At 44.6% G+C, this 17,203-nt stretch overlaps 1 protein-coding gene across 1 annotated transcript in view; it reads right to left on the bottom strand.

Moving 5' to 3' along the window:
- Nucleotides 1-17,203, bottom strand: part of LOC135400339 (PR domain zinc finger protein 1-like) — a 79,536-nt gene that overhangs the window by 28,041 nt on the left and 34,292 nt on the right. Inside the window, exon 3 of the mRNA XM_064632171.1 lies at nt 9,412-9,444. The gene's annotated coding sequence lies outside the window, so the exon portion shown is untranslated. The remainder of the gene's footprint in view (nt 1-9,411; nt 9,445-17,203) is intronic.

The raw sequence follows: 17,203 nt of genomic DNA, 5'->3' as shown, positions 1-17,203 counted from the left end.
GAGCGTGACCTTGGTGTAAGCGGTTACGGCACCCGTAAAGATAAAGGAATCCCCTGCTGATAAGCGACGGTGGGAATTTAGCGCAGTTCGTCATAACTTTCAACAAGCAATGCGCCTTAAAAAATGTGAGCACCTGTGAATGTGAAACCTGTTCACCGCACAACTTTGTTTGACGCAAATTCGAAACGCTTTCATGGTGGAACGCGGTGATAGGAATACTTTAAAATGAATGATCAACAACGTATGGTTCATGATATAGCGTTTGGGAACAGATTGCGTTACGTGATCACTTTAGACGGGCTGCTCTCAACGTACTTTTTACACGACGATCACGACCACTTATGATTAGTAATTGTTCCATTTGGAGTACATGAACTTTGGAAGACGCAGTGATTGGGAGGTGACGCGGGCTCGAATCTAGGCACTTGCTGTGCTGCCTCCGTTTTTCCCGTGGGTTTCCCCTGTATGGGTGTAAAGACAAACGTTGGCACAGGCCAACATGAAGTTGGTCCTGTGCATCTCCTGTGCAGCATGACGGAACACCGCCTATTGCCACCGTGGCAGCGTAGTTCCCTCTATTCTACTAACTACTACGTGCATTGCTAAACAGTTGAACGGTCACAACGCATATAGTAGCGAACACATCCGTCCCGGATCAGAGGCATGGCCGAGCGGGTTATTAAAGGGGTGATCTCTAAGCGGGGATAGTAAGCGGTTTACTTTTGGAGGAATATTTTTAACCGTGCATTTTTAAGCGGGTTACTTTTGGAGGAAAATTTTTAACCGTGCATTTTTAAGCGGTTTATTCTTGAATGTTTTATTCTTAAGCGCGTTATATTCTTAATGGTGGATTTCGGGTACCCCCCCCCCCCCCCCCCCCCCGTGGTAGTTAAGGTCAAGGCTGTTTAGACAGGGAGGTGGTGGGTTCGAATCCTACCTCAGGTTTTCCCTGGGGTTTCCGAAGACTTTCCAGACGAATGTCGGCACAGTTCCCCCTAAAGTCTGCTCAGAACGCATACTAACCCCCCTGTGCCCCCCACTCCTTCCGCCTGTCCTCTCTCCACCTGTCCACGTCTATGAGACGCTCATAGCCACCGTTGCTTCGCGGCGCTAACACAGAATCAAAAAATAAACACATTTGCCCCGTCGTATATAACGCCTCTTTTTGACGCAAGGCAAGCCTATACACTGCAGAGACGAAGCAGGTCATAAAAAGTAAGGCGTTCTTATCCAATCTAATGGACAGCTATCGTGAGACCGGCGCTCGGAAACGCCATAAACACTACAGAAAGTTTTCAAGTTTATCGGACGGTCTTCACGATAGCTGTTACGAGAATATGATAAGCCCAACGCCCCATTCCTTCGACGTGGCTGACATCACGTTGCTGATCTTTGATTTGACGGCTTCGTCTGTAATATGTTTACCGTCTATACTACGAATTATCTGAGTGGCAGTTTCCGTAGACCGAGAACACTCTAAAAGATAACATGCTCAAATGACTACGTCTGTTGGCTTATGAAGTTTCCGTGTTATCGAAAAGTTAGAGTGAATACCGTTTAGACAGTAGGGAGTTTTGGTTACATCAGAAAGTGTTCACGATAACAGTTCCGAAAACATGATAAGTCAATCACCCTCTTTCGCTGGAACGAATGACGTCACATTGAGAAGCTTGGATTTGATAACCTCTTTTATCTACTGTCTTCGCAGAATTCTTCCAACGCATTAAAACTCGCTAATATCAGCGTCACAGTAAGTAACCTTCAATATGAGCTACTATAAAAGAAAACGTATTCGAAAGTCACAGCATTTATCTGTGTTATCTAGGGATATACCGATACCGATAAGGCTTACCGCTGACTACTTTAACCCAGTACAATGCACAGACATTTACTTACCGCATACTTGTATCATGCAGCGGCGGTGTCTGAGACACGACCATCACGAGAGAGTGCCACGAAGCCACTGGAGGCTTCCGGGGTTTAGGGCTTCCACCTGCTCACCTTACGTCTGCCAGGGGTCCCGTTGGACACCTGCTCTGCCCCTGTCGCGTCGCAACGTCTGCCCTTCGTCTTCCCCCCAGCCCACCTTAATTGAGCCTTCATAATACTTCGGGGAACAGTTCGGGAAGCTGCTTTTCTCTCGCGTTATGTTTTTGTTGTGCGTGTATGCTCTCCTTCTTCGTTTTCTTTGTTTATTAATATGGGGCAACATTTTTTGCAGGCCCCGCACGTTCCAAGCTTAGTCCATTATCACTGTCGACATTCCTTGATGTTGTTCCAAGTGTAGTGACGTTGACCGAAGAAGGTGACACGTCTGCCTGTATCTCAGACGGCATGTGCAACATATGCTGTCGGAGAGACAGGCCCCAAGCAGCACAACCCAAGCAGCACAATGTACTGAAAGTCGAGTGCAATAGGGGTGGACGGGTAGATGGAAGGCCTTGAACAAACTCTTGAAACTAAAGAACATTGATAAGACACATACCGTCCACACCTATTGCACTCGACTTTCAGTACATTTTGCTGCTCGGGAATGTACTGAAAGTCGAGTGCAATAGGGGTGGACGGTATGTGTCTTATCAATGTTCTTTAGTTTCTCAAGTCTGTTCAAGGCCTTCCACCTACCCGTCCACCCCTATTGCACTCGACTTTCAGTACATTTTGCTGCTTGGGGCAGACACCACCTTCGTTAGTCAACATGCTATCAATAACGTCATGTATACATGACGTTATTTGTCGGCGTTTTCGAGAGCTACGAAAACAAAAACTAAGCACCTGGTTCGGTGGCAACAAAGGTGAGATCATCGTATAAAAAGTTCCTTCACAAACACTATAATTGACTGATTGACGCTCTTTTAACGTAGGGTCAGCACTGCGAAGCAACTGTGAGCTATGAACAGTGTGCATTCGCGTACAGATGGACAGAGGACAGCAAAGAAGGAGTGAAATACAAAGGGGTTTATATGCGCCCGGAGCCCACTTCGGAGGTAACTATGCCGTTACCCACAAATATCTTTGGAAGAAACCGAGAGGAAAGCTCGGAGGGCACCGCCTCTGGTGGTATTTAAACCTGCAGCATCCCGATCTTCAGTACGACCTTGGACCTATCACCTACGACGCATACTTCTATCTGCACCCTATAGAAGCAAGCCATTGCATTGTACCAAACTAGTGCGTAACGCGTTACTAGTAATTGCGTTACTTGTAATCAATTACTTTTATGAGTAATTTTTCGAGTAATCAGTTACTTTACTGTCAAAGTAATTTTTCGAGTAATCAATTACTTTTCTGAGTAATCGATTACTCAGTAATTGATTACTTTTCCGGTAGAAATTAACTCATCCTTCAGATGTTCTGCCCCAAGTCAAGGTCCTCGTGCAGTGAGCCTTTTTTGGACTGTTCTACTATACCAAGCGGAGATCATTGTAATAAGGTTACGGAATTTCAGAGTCTCTCTCCCTAATCTCTTACTCCATCAGTGTGGTGGTACCATTGTGGCAGGTTTGGAGGTGTAGTGAGCCATGGGAAGATCCATGCAATGCTCTTTCACAATCGGGTCAACGTCTTCCCAGGCGATAAATACAGTAGACATACAGATCTACTTGTCCTGCGCGTTTTTGTTTTTCGTGTTATTTCAGTTGTCCCGCTGTTGAACGATTTCTTTCTTCGCCCCCCCCCCTCCCCCCACTTTCTGAGGCACACAAAGACGGGTATAATTTGCGTGAATGCAGAGTAACGACCGGAGTAATGCGTTACTTTTCTACTCGTTACTCAATTACATTTGGAGTCCAGTAATTGGGAACGATAATCAGTTACTTTTTCCGTATAAGTAACGGTAACGGTAATCAATTACTTTTTTCGAGTAACGGGCACAAGTCTGCGATTGTACCCACTGATTTAGCCAACACGCAAGCTCTACCATATACCGCTAGCCCTAAATTGACATTGACGAGCCCACTTTTTTGAGCGTACGGCGTCGTTTCCATCAGGACGCCACAGGCGAGCTATATTACGTTTACAGCCGGGTCACCCGCGACTTGTTTACGTCCGCAACACATTCTCGAGCTGCACTCAGGCGAGTAAGTCATTCATGACCGCGTGAACTTGGCACGTGACTTGTACAACCACGCACGTCCGCGCCGACCCGCGAGGGGTCATTTGCATAAGCAAACCTCTTCCTTGTAGACGTGCTTGAAATGCGAAACCGATGCGGTTACTGGTTTACTAGAACTCGTTAACAGTCGTATCGATGTTATCTCTGCGCCCGTCTGCGAGTTTTGTTTACTAACCTTATATTACAGCTCTTTGAAACATCTTAGTCAAATGTGCGTCTACAACGAAATCGAGGGCTTACCAGTTTCTGTACACCAGTTATTATCCTTTGTCTTTGTGGGTTGGGCCCAGAGTTATGGGTATCCCGAGTACCGTAGTCAATATACATGTATATATATATCATATACATACTTTTTTTTATGACTTGTTTTAGTATTTTAGTATCTTACCTATACCTTTTTCTAAGTGTATTTGTACCGTGTCTTAAATACCTCGTTCAGCATTTTCTACTCAGTACATATACTTTCTGTTTGTTTGTCTCCATAGCTTGTTCAGTTTAACCACGTTAGTTTCGCGACAAATGCGCAATCTGTTACCGTCCGCTACGCTTTAACGTCCAGCCATGCTCTCAAGACAAGAAAAAGAACCCAGAGAGGAACAGTGCATATACCATATTAAAAAAAAAATGAAAGTATAGGTGATGGTCTACTGGAATTTCGTCAAATAGCAGTTCATTTCAGAGCGGTTGAAATTACTTTCAGCATGTTGCAGAATGGCGCACGAGTATACGTCCTAATAAAGGTACACAAAGGTACCTAACAAGGGTGCACACCAAGAAATCTTGAGCATCCGCGTCCCTCATGCATTTGGAAGTCCCGAGCCATCATGCCACAAGGATGACACGTAATCGCGGCTTGCTGAGCCCAAAATGTCCACGTGATTCACCTCTTGTTGTACACCTCACGTCCTCACCCGACGAGCCACCTTCATCATCTGTCACCCGCTTCACTCTCTCTCACCGCTTTGCACGCTTCTCCGCGAAGGACAAGCTTTACACGCTGCGACGTACTTTTTCTTCGGTAACATGCTAGTAAGTGTACTGTAGTGGTCATTAGCACTTGCCTCTGGCAATATAATTGGGAGCAATTTCGCGGTGCAATGTCGCGTGCTCTACCGCCGATTCCGGCTTCCTGACACGCCAGGTCTACTCATAATCGCGTTCTCCCTAAAGAACGGCGTCTCGGGCGCTGAAGGAGAACTTCGTAATATATTCTTATTTATTTATTTATTTACAAATACTGCAGACGGCAGCTGCCGTCCAAGCAGGAGATGGTTTACAAATTAAAATATCGCCTGAGTTCCACTCCTCAATGGCACGCGCAAAGAAAGAATATTTAAACACATCAACACGTGGGGTGAATGGTTTTATACATTTGGAATGATTTAAATTCGCAGAGTGGTGTGAAGGAGACTACCCACTAAAGAAATGTTTACCTAATATACACAGGTAAGAGCAGCGACGAGATGAAGCAACTAGAGTCACTAAATAAGCTACGCTAATAAATATACGCTAATATAATAAATATACGCTACTAAATAAGCGTAGCTTATTTAGTGACTCTAGAAGCAACGTGCCATTGCGCGGCAAGCAAGCAATCCGAAACGGGAACTGCGCTGATACGAGGAGACGTACGCCACAAAATGGCCGCCGTGTTCGCCCGCGTTCCTGAATGACGATGCTGTAAGCGAAGCTTATATAGTGACTGGAGGCGTACCCTTATCTGCTGGCTTTCCGGGCTGTTTTTGGCCTTTTTGGCAGGTTCTTGTTTCTTTGCTTCTTTTGGGTGGGTGGGTGCTGTAGGACCTCTGAGGAGATGTTACGCGGATGGGGGCGCTGCGAAAATTTCCGACACACAACTGGGGAGGAGACGAAGGTCGTAGGAATATGTTGGGTTTTCCGTGAAGGACACCGCGAGTCAAAATCATCACTTTCTTCGGCAAGCGGTTGACATAACCTACGCCATAAAACAGTCAAAAGTCCTTCATGGCAAAAGCTTCGGCTGAGTTAATGCGGTGGGACCTATGGGCTTTTGATTTGAAACATTGACTATAAAATGCCGGATCACATGACCAAAAATGGTAACGTCAGTTTCATTCTCTCTCTCTCTGTCTTTTCTTTTTTTTTCAGAGATCACGCCCTTGATGAATGGGACCTCATGCAATATGGAACATTCTCAATGTTGACATTTTTGCTCTAACGCGGTCTTGGACTTTTAGTCGAGAAAACTTGATAAAGACGACCGTGAGATAACTTACAAGAAGTTTCATGGTTGCCATTGTCACTTGTTTTGTAGCTATTACCATTACCATTCTGGACAGCAACACTGAGCAGCTTGTGTTCGTAATCGCACTCCCCATATCGTATACCATCGCTATGCCAGTGCTTCGGAGAATAAATCCCTTCTTGCAGAAAATCACTTTCCTGTCAAAATCAATTCCTTTCGCTCTGTGACGCGTGGCCATCTCTTCATGAGCGTTCGGCCAATTCATACTCGACCAAAATGGAAAGTACAGTATAGGTAATGCAACATCTATCGCAGGGTTCGGGAACCTTAACAATCCTAAGGGCCACATTTCACCCCCCTCGTCGATTTTTTCCAGGGGTCGCAGACCACATTTGAAACCTTTCAAGATCACTTTGAAATGGCCTATAAATTAGCGTGCCGCAATTATCAATCGGTCGAACAAGCTGAAAATTCCTTTGACTACTACACTGCTTAAACAGAACTTCACCACACAGCACGCTCTTGGCCAACCACCATACCGAATGATATCATTCTGTGTCATGATTTGTTCAAAACAGGGGGAGGAGCCTATCTAGGGACAAGCATAATATGTCCAGGATAGGCGCCTCCTCCCATTTTCAGTAAATAAGGACACAGGATGATATCATTCGGGATGACGGTTGGCTAGGAGCGTGCTATGTGGTGAAGTTCTGTTTTGCCAGTGTACTTTTTACGCGTAATGTACTGAAAGCTCACATTTTCCATGGCTTGTAGCATTCGCAGAGTTGTGGTAAGAGAGTACAAAAAAAAAAAAAAAAAACACGGGAAGGGCAACACAGAGCGCGCGCTTTTGCCTGAGGAATTCGCTTCCCCTGCCGCGCCCTCTGCCAAGCCAGCCCCCAGTCTTGGGTAATATCTCCTCAAGCCCATAACTACACTCTTAAAAATGAACTTCACCGCAGAGCACGCTACTAGCCAACCATCATCTCGAATGATATCGTTATCTGACCTGATTTGTTGAAAACGGGAGGCGTACGCCTTTTTTGTGACAATTATGAACAGCATAAGTGTCACAAAAAAGGCGTACGCCCCCCCCCCCCCCCCGTTTTCAACAAATCAGGTCAGATAACGATATCATTCGAGATGATGGTTGGCTAGGAGCGTGCTATGCGGTGAAGTTCATTTCTAAGAGTGTAGGGTTCCGCGTTCTCGGTTTTAATCGGAAAATACCGGAAAACATACGCCGGGTAAATTTTCCCTCATTCGGTTTTAATAAAAAAACGCGGGATATAGAGGGACATTCCAGGACATGACAGAGATAAATTGCTGCACATGGCCAGTAAGTTGTTGATGCAGATCAGAAAACGATACAGAAATACATGGTTATGATTTCATGGTTATGAAAGATATCCGTTTACTTTTTCGTTACCTGTAAAATGCCACCGCAGTGAGCAACGCCTTGTTGAATGAGCGTCGTGTGGAAATTACACTGTGATTTCTATTCGCCGATTGCTGTCGGGTAAACGATGTACACCCCAGGAAAAACATCGAAAAACACCGATTTCGTGAAAATCAATAAACATCGAAAATCATACGCCGAATCCGCCTAAAAAAATAAAAAAATACGCAAACGCGGAACCCTACCCATAACCAACAACTCCTAAGCACCGGAATTTTCGTCGCGCGCTTGATCTGCGCTGGGCCGCAACAACAGCGCAACTGGGCCGCAAGCGGCCCCTGATCTATCGCTACAAAAATGGACGAGTCCCGACGATCTCGGGACTTTTCCAAGGCGGGTCTCAGCCATGCCGTGTATAGCAACCGTAAGCGTGGTTTCCCCGGGGGCACACGTCCGGTACCAGTAGAATGTGCCCAACCTACATCTCATCGCCGGTGCTATAACGGAACTCGCTCTTCCAAGGTCAAGTAAAAGTGATACCATATACCGAGCCGTGTTCAGAATGGAAAAGCAGATATTAAAATAAAAATATCCCTGGGGGCAGGGGGGGGGGGATCGTGAATGAGGATGGAATTGTTGAAATAATAGGTATCGAAAGGTGTAGAGCGTAATAAATTAGCCTGAAACTAGGGCGAGACTGGACAGTAGGTTTCACAATACCCCTTTCGTAAAGGTCGCGCAATTATAGGTCTAGAAGAGAAAAAAGATTCAAGGTCGATTGACTGAGTGAAAAAAAAAAAAGAAAGAAAGAAAGAAAGAAAAAGTCGAGCTAACTGTCGTTCCGGATGCTGCTTGTATTTTGCCCATCTGATCGCAAAAAAGATATTGAAAACCGGCGTTACCACACGGGACAAGTATGCCCATAGTGATACATGACTGGTGTCGAAGTGCTTCGGAATAATTAGAAGCATGGCATTTGCCAGATGCGTGAAGATAAAGACGACTTGGTCCAGGAATAGCCAGTCCCGAGTGGCTCGAGACTACTATCTCCATTTTTTAAAATCAATCAATCAAGACGACTTGGTGAGGCTTATCGCAAAAATAAGTTTGTAGAAACGAGAAATATATAGAAGGCACTGTACCACTACACGCATGTTTGTGTTGCCCTCTTTAAGTTTCCTGATATTCTGTAATTACTTAATTTACATTCGCTTAACAGGGGCAACATTCCATTCACTTTTGGATGTACTATTATCGATTATTTTCGTAGCGTGTACACAATTAATGTCGCGTAATTTGAAGCATGTCACAATTAATATTGTTTTGATATACTCTCGATTTCTTTGTAGAGCAATTGTCGTTACTATTGTTGGCCCACTGTATGAGGATTGATAGATTGATTTGAAGGGAAAATAACGGGGTTATATTAGAACTAGAAAGAAAGAAACAATGGAAGCGTAGGTCGCACTGGTGCGACCAGCTGTTCCATGACGCGAAAATAACTAATAACTACTAATAAAATAAAATAAAATTAAATAAGTAATAACTACTCGTATGCATTGCACTGTGACTGAAACGGACCACCAAAATAGAAATTCCAAGAACCGCTGAGTTGGATCTATATTTATGTATTGTACCTTACGAGTATAGTAACAAGTGAAAAGAATATCTTACCTGCGATACCAGTTCCTTTCTAGAAGCCTGTTTCTGCAAACAAAAAAGAAGTCGTTATGTAGTAACTGCACATTGACAAAGAAGCAACGCATTATTGGTGAGTTATTCATGGTTCATTTTTAACATTATTATTATTATTATTATTTAATATGTATTACGAGGACATTCAATGCTCTGGTAAAAGCCGAATAATAACCGACGGGCATTTCGAGCATCAACTGCTACTGGAAGTAAATTCGAAGTTAAATATCAATGAAAATAGAAATATGTTGATTTCACAATTTGAAAGATGTGATACATCTGAAAAAAAAAAAGAAGAAAGGAGAAAGCACGAAAGAAACAGTGAAACGTCAATTGAAACAAAAAAGTAACACGTTACTTTTCGCTTTTCAGCTTTACTTGTCCTATTTTTCTTTCTATTCCTCTTTTTCGGAAAAGTGTACAAGTGTCAATTCTGTCTGCGCTAACGACTTAAGGACATACCCCGTCATCTTTGATATCTCACCGCTTCTACATGCAACCGTATCCTGTACTTGTCTGCTGTTTATGGAAGAACACAAGTGGGTAAAAAAAAAAAAAGATTAAAAAGAATCGAAGTATCCTGGGTCTGTCTTCTCCGCGTGAGAGAAACTGACGCGGCCTTGGACATACGCAAAAGGTCATTATTGATAGTTTAAAATTCGCTATTTGCCACCGGCAGGAGCGCGGAAGCACTTGGCGTCTGTGAGCGACGTTCCAGGGGCAGGCGTCAAGGTCTTGGCGGGGACTCCGCCCGACTATTAGGACAGAAAGCAACGTCACGGGAAAACAACGACGCAGCAGTGCTTCCATTTCTGTATGTCCGCACACGCGACCTCGATTGCACGCACGACGTCCACTGTCCGTCCTCAGTTATGCAATGTTATGCCGCTGCCGTGGGCAAGGCTGACGAGAGGTGTATTCAGATTTTCGTAGTAGGCGTGTTTTATTTTATTACGTGTTACATATCTGACGTCCTGCTTCTAGGCTGCATGAAGCCGTGTATTTTTTTTTTTATACTTTCTCGTCTTGTAGCCTTTGAACTTGTCTGATACCAGCCCCCGTGGCATAGTGGTTAGGATGATCGCTTTCCACGCCGAGACTGGGAGGTGACACGGGTTCGAACCCTGTCACCGGGTGTGCTGTCTGAGGTTTTCTCTGGGTTTTCCGAAGACTTTCCAGACGAATGTCGGCACAGTTCCCCCTGAAAGTCGGCCCAGGACGCACACTAACCCCCCTGTCCCCCACTCCTTCCTGCTGTCCTCTCTCCATCTGTCCACGTCTGTACGCCGCTCATAGCCACAGTTGCTTCGCGGCGCTAACACGGAATTAAAAAAAAGAAAAGAACTTGTCTGATCGAACGTGAATGTTACAAGAACGCGTCCTGGTGGGAAATCGAAGAGAACATAAGTGGCGTAGGAAACGTTGCGCTAGAATGAGGGTTCGTGTAATATCATATAAAATCTAAATATTCATTAAAAATTCATAAATTCATTCATAAAAAATTCATTAAATATTCAGGAAAAACCCCATTCATAATCCGTACAAATATATAAGCGCTCCAGAATTCCCTCGCGCGCGGGTGCGGAATAATAATGTGTTATTTTGCATTAAGCGCGAAGAACTAAGCTTGAAGAACAGGTTTTGAGGAGATGCACTTCGGCGTGTAATTTGTTTGTTCTGTACAGATGAATCGTGCTTGTAGAACGTAAAATAACGGCTTACTTTCGGAGGCCTTCCCTGCATCGCATGACTCCGCGGCTAACGCAGGAACTCGCGACTACCCACTAACGAATTATTTACCAAGGAATAGACAGCCGTCCTTTCTGGATGACTTTTCCTGCCAAAATAAATGAATCTTTCTTGCATTGTAAACTAGCCACGAAATGTTTTGCACATCTTGTCCTCTGCTTCATTTCATGTTCCAGACTGTTGAAACAAGCGTTCAAACTGCTAGTGACGCCATACGGCGACGACTGCTTCTTATGATGAAGTGCAGCAATAAAATTTTCGAAACATCTCTTCTTCTTGCTGTAAAACTGAAATCTCAAGTTCCCAATTATGAAAAAAAAAAAAAAAGTAGCCTTCTAGCATAAAACTTGACTATTACTGTTGTTCATTAAAGAGGATAGAAAGCAAGCGAGCTGGTGGCAGATATCAATAACGAAAAATGCGGTTGAGACTTGTGTGCGTCCTTTTTTTTTTCCCCTATAGTGTGGGCTTTTCGTTATGAACTGTTGTTCATTAGTTTCCTAGATTATTACTGTCATCCATTTGTGTCGTAAGGGTACGAGCTGTCACTTTTCAGGATAACCTTCTCTGACTGTATAGGACGGGTGGTACAACAGGAGGTGCAGGTGCAACAGGAGCTTCTGACCCGATTGAACAGCTCATTCGGCTTCAATGGTAATCGAAACAATTTGAACACCATTCAGGCATGTCCTCCTTTCTTCCTCGACGCCCTGTGAGATACATCGATGTAGACATAAACCAACAAAATGGTAATCAGTGCTGCGCTTTCAATGGAAGTATTAAAAAAAAAAAAACACGCGGTAGTAATAATATCCGCGTGCCGAAGACCTTCGCGCCGTTACTACAATTAAGTTCAAAATTAGCACACACTTTTTCCTTTTGCAACACGTATGCTAAACGGATTACATCATTCGTACAGTTCGCCCTTACAAGCTGTCCTTCATCCTGTCTGCGCAACCTACTTGAAGGTAAACGTACAACTGAAATAGACACCACCATTGCGCTCAAATTACAGCTGCCGATGTTGCACGCGATATGCGTAAGCGGCACGACCTCACGGCTCCTGAGGTCGTCTAGGTCGCCCGCGTCAGCGCACTCCACAATGTGTCCGAGTTTGAGCTTTCATCTAGTGTATTTTCTTCGATGTCCCGTGTTAGATATGATGCGTTCGTATTTAAGACTCGAGAATATCTTCACCGAACGAATATGCTTTTGAATTGTGCTTTTAAACTTTGCTTTGAAATAAATTTGAACTTCTTACTTTCGTAACAGCCCCGCGATGCTGCTGAGGACATAGGCGACAATACCATACGGTCACATTCCAGTGTGATCGTTAAAAACGAAATCCCCCTGTCGCGTTCGTATACTCGAGTCGCTTACTGATCAACTTTTACGGTGACTTTGCAGCACTGGGAGCAACATGGCGTCCAGGTTTGGGATTTCCGTCGTACGTTTTGTGAAATAAAGGGTGGTGTAGAAGCATGTCGATGCTAATGGACTTCGTTGGGATAGATACGTATGCCGTTTCAACGAATTCTATATTTTAGCAAAGCTAGGAAACCGGTACACATGTCTGGTACAGTTGTGCAAGATAGTGCATGTACGTTCACAAAGAACGGATAAGAAACCGCGAATTGTGTCCGCCGCAATGGGGTAGAGCATCGCCCCTGGCGATGAAACTCCCCAGTCATCATCATTTATATAAAGTGGTTGTTGGTGTATCCGCCGCGTCAATTCCTGTCACGGGGAGGAGTTAGAGGGGTTGGCGTGGCGACAACAGTTCTTCGGCTGTCTTTCTACCGTTCCACATTGGCGTCATGCGGTATGGATACCCCCCCCCCCCCCGCTCAGAAAAAAAAGAGAGAAGAAGAAGAAAGAAAAGAAAAAGGAACGGTAATGATGTACGGTGCAATGTTGAGCTGAGACGACGAGCGGTCGGCGCCCTGGTGATTGCTTGTGCCTGCGATTGCGGTGCCTGTGATTTCTTAGGGATTGGATTTCAAAATAAAATAGGGATAATTTGACTCGTCATCCGACGAATTTCTTAGGGCATTGGGGCCTTGATTGGGGCCCTTCCATCCTTCTCTCCTATTCTTTCTCCCTCAGATGCACGCGCACGCAAACACTCATACTTGTATTTGCTTTCACGCGTAAGCCTGGGGCTGGTAGTGCAATGGTGTCGGAAGAACGAGTCCGCAATACTATTTATGCGGACACGTAGGACCCCATTTAATGCTTCTCTCATATTAGAGTGAGATAAGAAAGGGTAAAAAAAAAAGAAAGAAAAAGGACGAACTTATAAAAGCCAGAAACACGAGAAAGAAGAGGCGACGAACACCCCAATTTTTACCAGCCGCTTTCTCGGTTCACGAAAAGCAGGAACAGCTTGCTATTCGGGACGGAGGAACAAACCCACATACCTTAATATAATTTCTTTCGCATTCGATGCTGTTTGCACCCTGCGCCGTGTCCATCGTAAGGAATTCCCTCCATCCACGCGTTGTTCAACAAGGCCAGCCATGCCTTCCAGAACACGTTCAACGCGTCCATTCACAGAGACAAAACAACCGACTCCTTATGCCTGTGTCACCACTCCTCATCCAGATCTTCAAATGGATCTCCCGACCACACCACACCGCGTCCGACGAATCCCTCCACACCTTCGTCTGACTGTTTTTGTTTTGTATTATTTTATTTTTTGCCTTCAAAAAGAAAGCGACGTAATACTTCATAGGAAAACCAATATGATAAAAAAAAAAGTGGGCAGGAAAAAGGCATTCGAGAAAGTAACGGCAAGATCTGTCGAAGGTGAACGAGTTAGCGCTTTTCTCTCTCTCTCTCTCTCTCTCTCACCGGCGGCGAGATAGACGCGTAAAGAAAGCAAAACAAAAAGAAAATCACGCCGTGGTGGCTGCAGCCATCGCCTTCTGCCGTGTGTTGGCGGTCAGCACTGAACTGGATGCGGAAGGTCGACCCGATCGTGATGTGCATTCCTGCGACGGAAACCCAGGCAAATATACTTTCCCTCGAGCAACCTTCAAATTAAACGCAGCATGCATTTACACAAGTTGCTCCCCTGCTTATAGCTGGCGGGGGTGTGACTATATAAGCTCGCATCTGGGTGCTAGTTTTGCTTTTATTATTATTTAGAGTGAACACTTGCGTTACAGTGGGCACGGGGAGCTTAAAATGTGTTTGGCGGAAAACCAGTGTGTTGAGAGAGTCTAATTTGTTCCAAGGGCGAGTTACGTCCCTATTTTTCTTGTTCCCATCACCATCGTCATCATCATCAACAGAATCATCATCATCATCATCAATTGATTCAAATAACGTCCAATGCGACAGCCGCAAACGGACCTGGTGGGCCCAGAGCGCATACTAACCCCCCACTCCTCCCTGCTATCCTCTCTCCATCTGTTCACATCTGTACGCCGCTCATTGCCACAGTTGCTTCGCAGCGCTAACACGGAATTAAAAAAAAACGAACCCTTTGTAAGAAAATGTAAATATATAAGAACATGTAAAATACGTACGTTTAAAAGTACGTATTTTTCTTCCGGTGGTCAATGTTACGCGAATCCTCAAATCAGGCGTTCCTAAATATATTCGCGACGACTTGATTTCGCGATTGCAATGTTGTCTCCTTTTGGGAAATGAACGCAAAGATCCCTTAGGACTTAGTTCGGCCCACATATGCCTACAAGAGCTCATTCTATCAAATGTTTCATCTCCTCGTTAAAGTGAGTCTTGCTGAATGTACTTACCCTTGAAAACCTCACGAATTGATACGTTACGGTTATGAACGCTATGCTGGACAATATTGCACGTTCACCTTCCAAAATTAAAGTGGACCCCCCGAGACATCATTATCCCGTCTATGGAGCTATGAACCTCTATACGAAAAGGAGTAGTAGCTCGAAAATAGCCAGGTCACTAGGGTTCTGAGTTTTCGGTTTTAATCGGAAAACACCGAAGAACATACGCCTGGTAAATTTTCCCTGATTCGGTTCTAATCGAAAAACGCCGAATACAGAGGGACATTCCAGGGACGTTGCCAGATACAAATTGCTGCACATGTCCAGCAAGTTGTTGATGCAGATCAGAAAACCATACAGAAATACGATGGTTGTGAAAAATGTCCGTTTACGTTTACGTTTGCCGTAAAACGACACCGTTAGCCGCGCTTAGATGCGTTAGACGCACAGCACTGAGATTACACTGTGATTTGTATTCGCCGATAACTGTCGGGTAAACCATGTACACGCCAGCAAAAACACCGAAAAACACCGATTTCGTGGAGATCAATAAACACCGAAAAACATACGCCCAAAAATAAAAACCGAAAACGGGGAACCCTACAGGTCACCATTAGCCGAACTTCTGACCAGAACGTGGCCGATCTGGCGCAAAGCAGCCAAATCTGGCAACCGTGGTCTGCTATAAAAACACCCGGAGCAGTGCATAAATAAACGTGAGAACAGTTTCCTTTTCGGGTGCTTCAGTTTTGCGCCAAGTGGGGTTAGCTGGCGTTAAGTCAAGTCTGCCGCATGCTCCACTTCCCTCTCCGTCAAGGCCGCAATTTGTGAGGGGAGTCGACAAGGCCGGCGCTTGGCCCCGACGGGGATTAATTGCTGAGATTAGCAACGGTTTCCACGGCCACAGAAAGTGAATACATAATAGACAGACTTGTTACGCTCTCTTCTCAGGCTACACATAACTCAATCTGATATGACGCCAGCTAAAGGACGCGATGTTATTTAACGTTTGTGGAACGGTGTGTCAGGATCTAACAGCTTCATATAAATGTTTTTTTTTCTCAAGCCCTTTCATGGGGGCTACCTTGAGCGCGTGTTCCCATATGTGGTTGACATCGTAAGTAGACTGAGTATTCACTGAAGAAATTAAAGCGGCGCAAGCGAGCTGCTGTATACTGTAGAAAGAGGTAGCATTTCTTCGAGAGCGCGTTCTCACGTTCTTGTATGTGTGTTCTTTAGACTCAAGAAAATGTTACTCCTTTCTATTCATACGTAAGGAAATTGGTGAGCACTCATTCTATCTGTTCTTGACGTCTGCCAGCCTCCTTGAACTCCTCCGACCTCAGAGCTTTTGCCATGAATGCGGAGATGTGATCTTCACAGAACTATACATCTCCTGTGGCCGACTGGAAGAGCTATACTATCCTCATCAGTTACGACGCATCTGCGTGCGTGATATCTCACTTGCGTGTGTCATGTGTGCTTGCGAGTGTGTATGCCCCATCTAGTCTTTTTCGTCGTCATCCCACTCATATATTAATTCACATGCACTGAGGTATGGTACCGCAATTGTTGCGGTGAATCACCTCATCCCATCGTCATTCATGTAATTGTTGTTGTTGTTTGCAGAGCTGTTTGCGTACGGCGTATACACAAGAGGCTCAAACGCAATAAAACACTGTATTGTTCATTTTATAATTGTTAACCTTCTTCGCAAAAGTGATCGGCGACTTGTTTTAAAACTGGGAATTTCGAAGGACGCAGGCGCAGTTGGTAAGCGGACTTACATGTATACAATTTTTTTTTTATCTACACTTTTCCCTCTGTCTCTTCGCACTTACTGGAATGATGCACGGAGAGAATCATTAGTACGCATGTCGCGATGCGTTTCGCAATTCCTCCGAAATGAACTCTTTGAAATGTCAAACAGTATAAGACCTAATTTGCGTCCAAACGCAACTAAGAAAATTGCGAGCGAAAAGATAAAAAAATAAAAACATTCCACGTGTTCGTCTATGCTACGGCGTAGGAAATGAAGCATATAGCGTAGCCCATTTCCAGATATGAAGCGTATAATTAACCTAAACGAATGCGTTGCAGTAACAACGACGTTTCTAAAAACTGTCGTAATATATGTCCAAACATTCGCGCACTCGTTAGTCTACGACGATTCCAGCGTTTCGTTGCTCGCAGTCGTTAATGAACGTACCCTTCTTTTCCAGAGAAACTCGGAAAGAAACCAAGTTGTTCTTTTTGTTGAACACTTT

This window comes from Ornithodoros turicata, chromosome 7, assembly GCF_037126465.1.
Source record: "Ornithodoros turicata isolate Travis chromosome 7, ASM3712646v1, whole genome shotgun sequence".
Classification (NCBI taxonomy): Eukaryota; Metazoa; Arthropoda; class Arachnida; order Ixodida; family Argasidae; genus Ornithodoros; species Ornithodoros turicata.
This window is presented reverse-complemented; position numbering and strand designations above follow the sequence as displayed.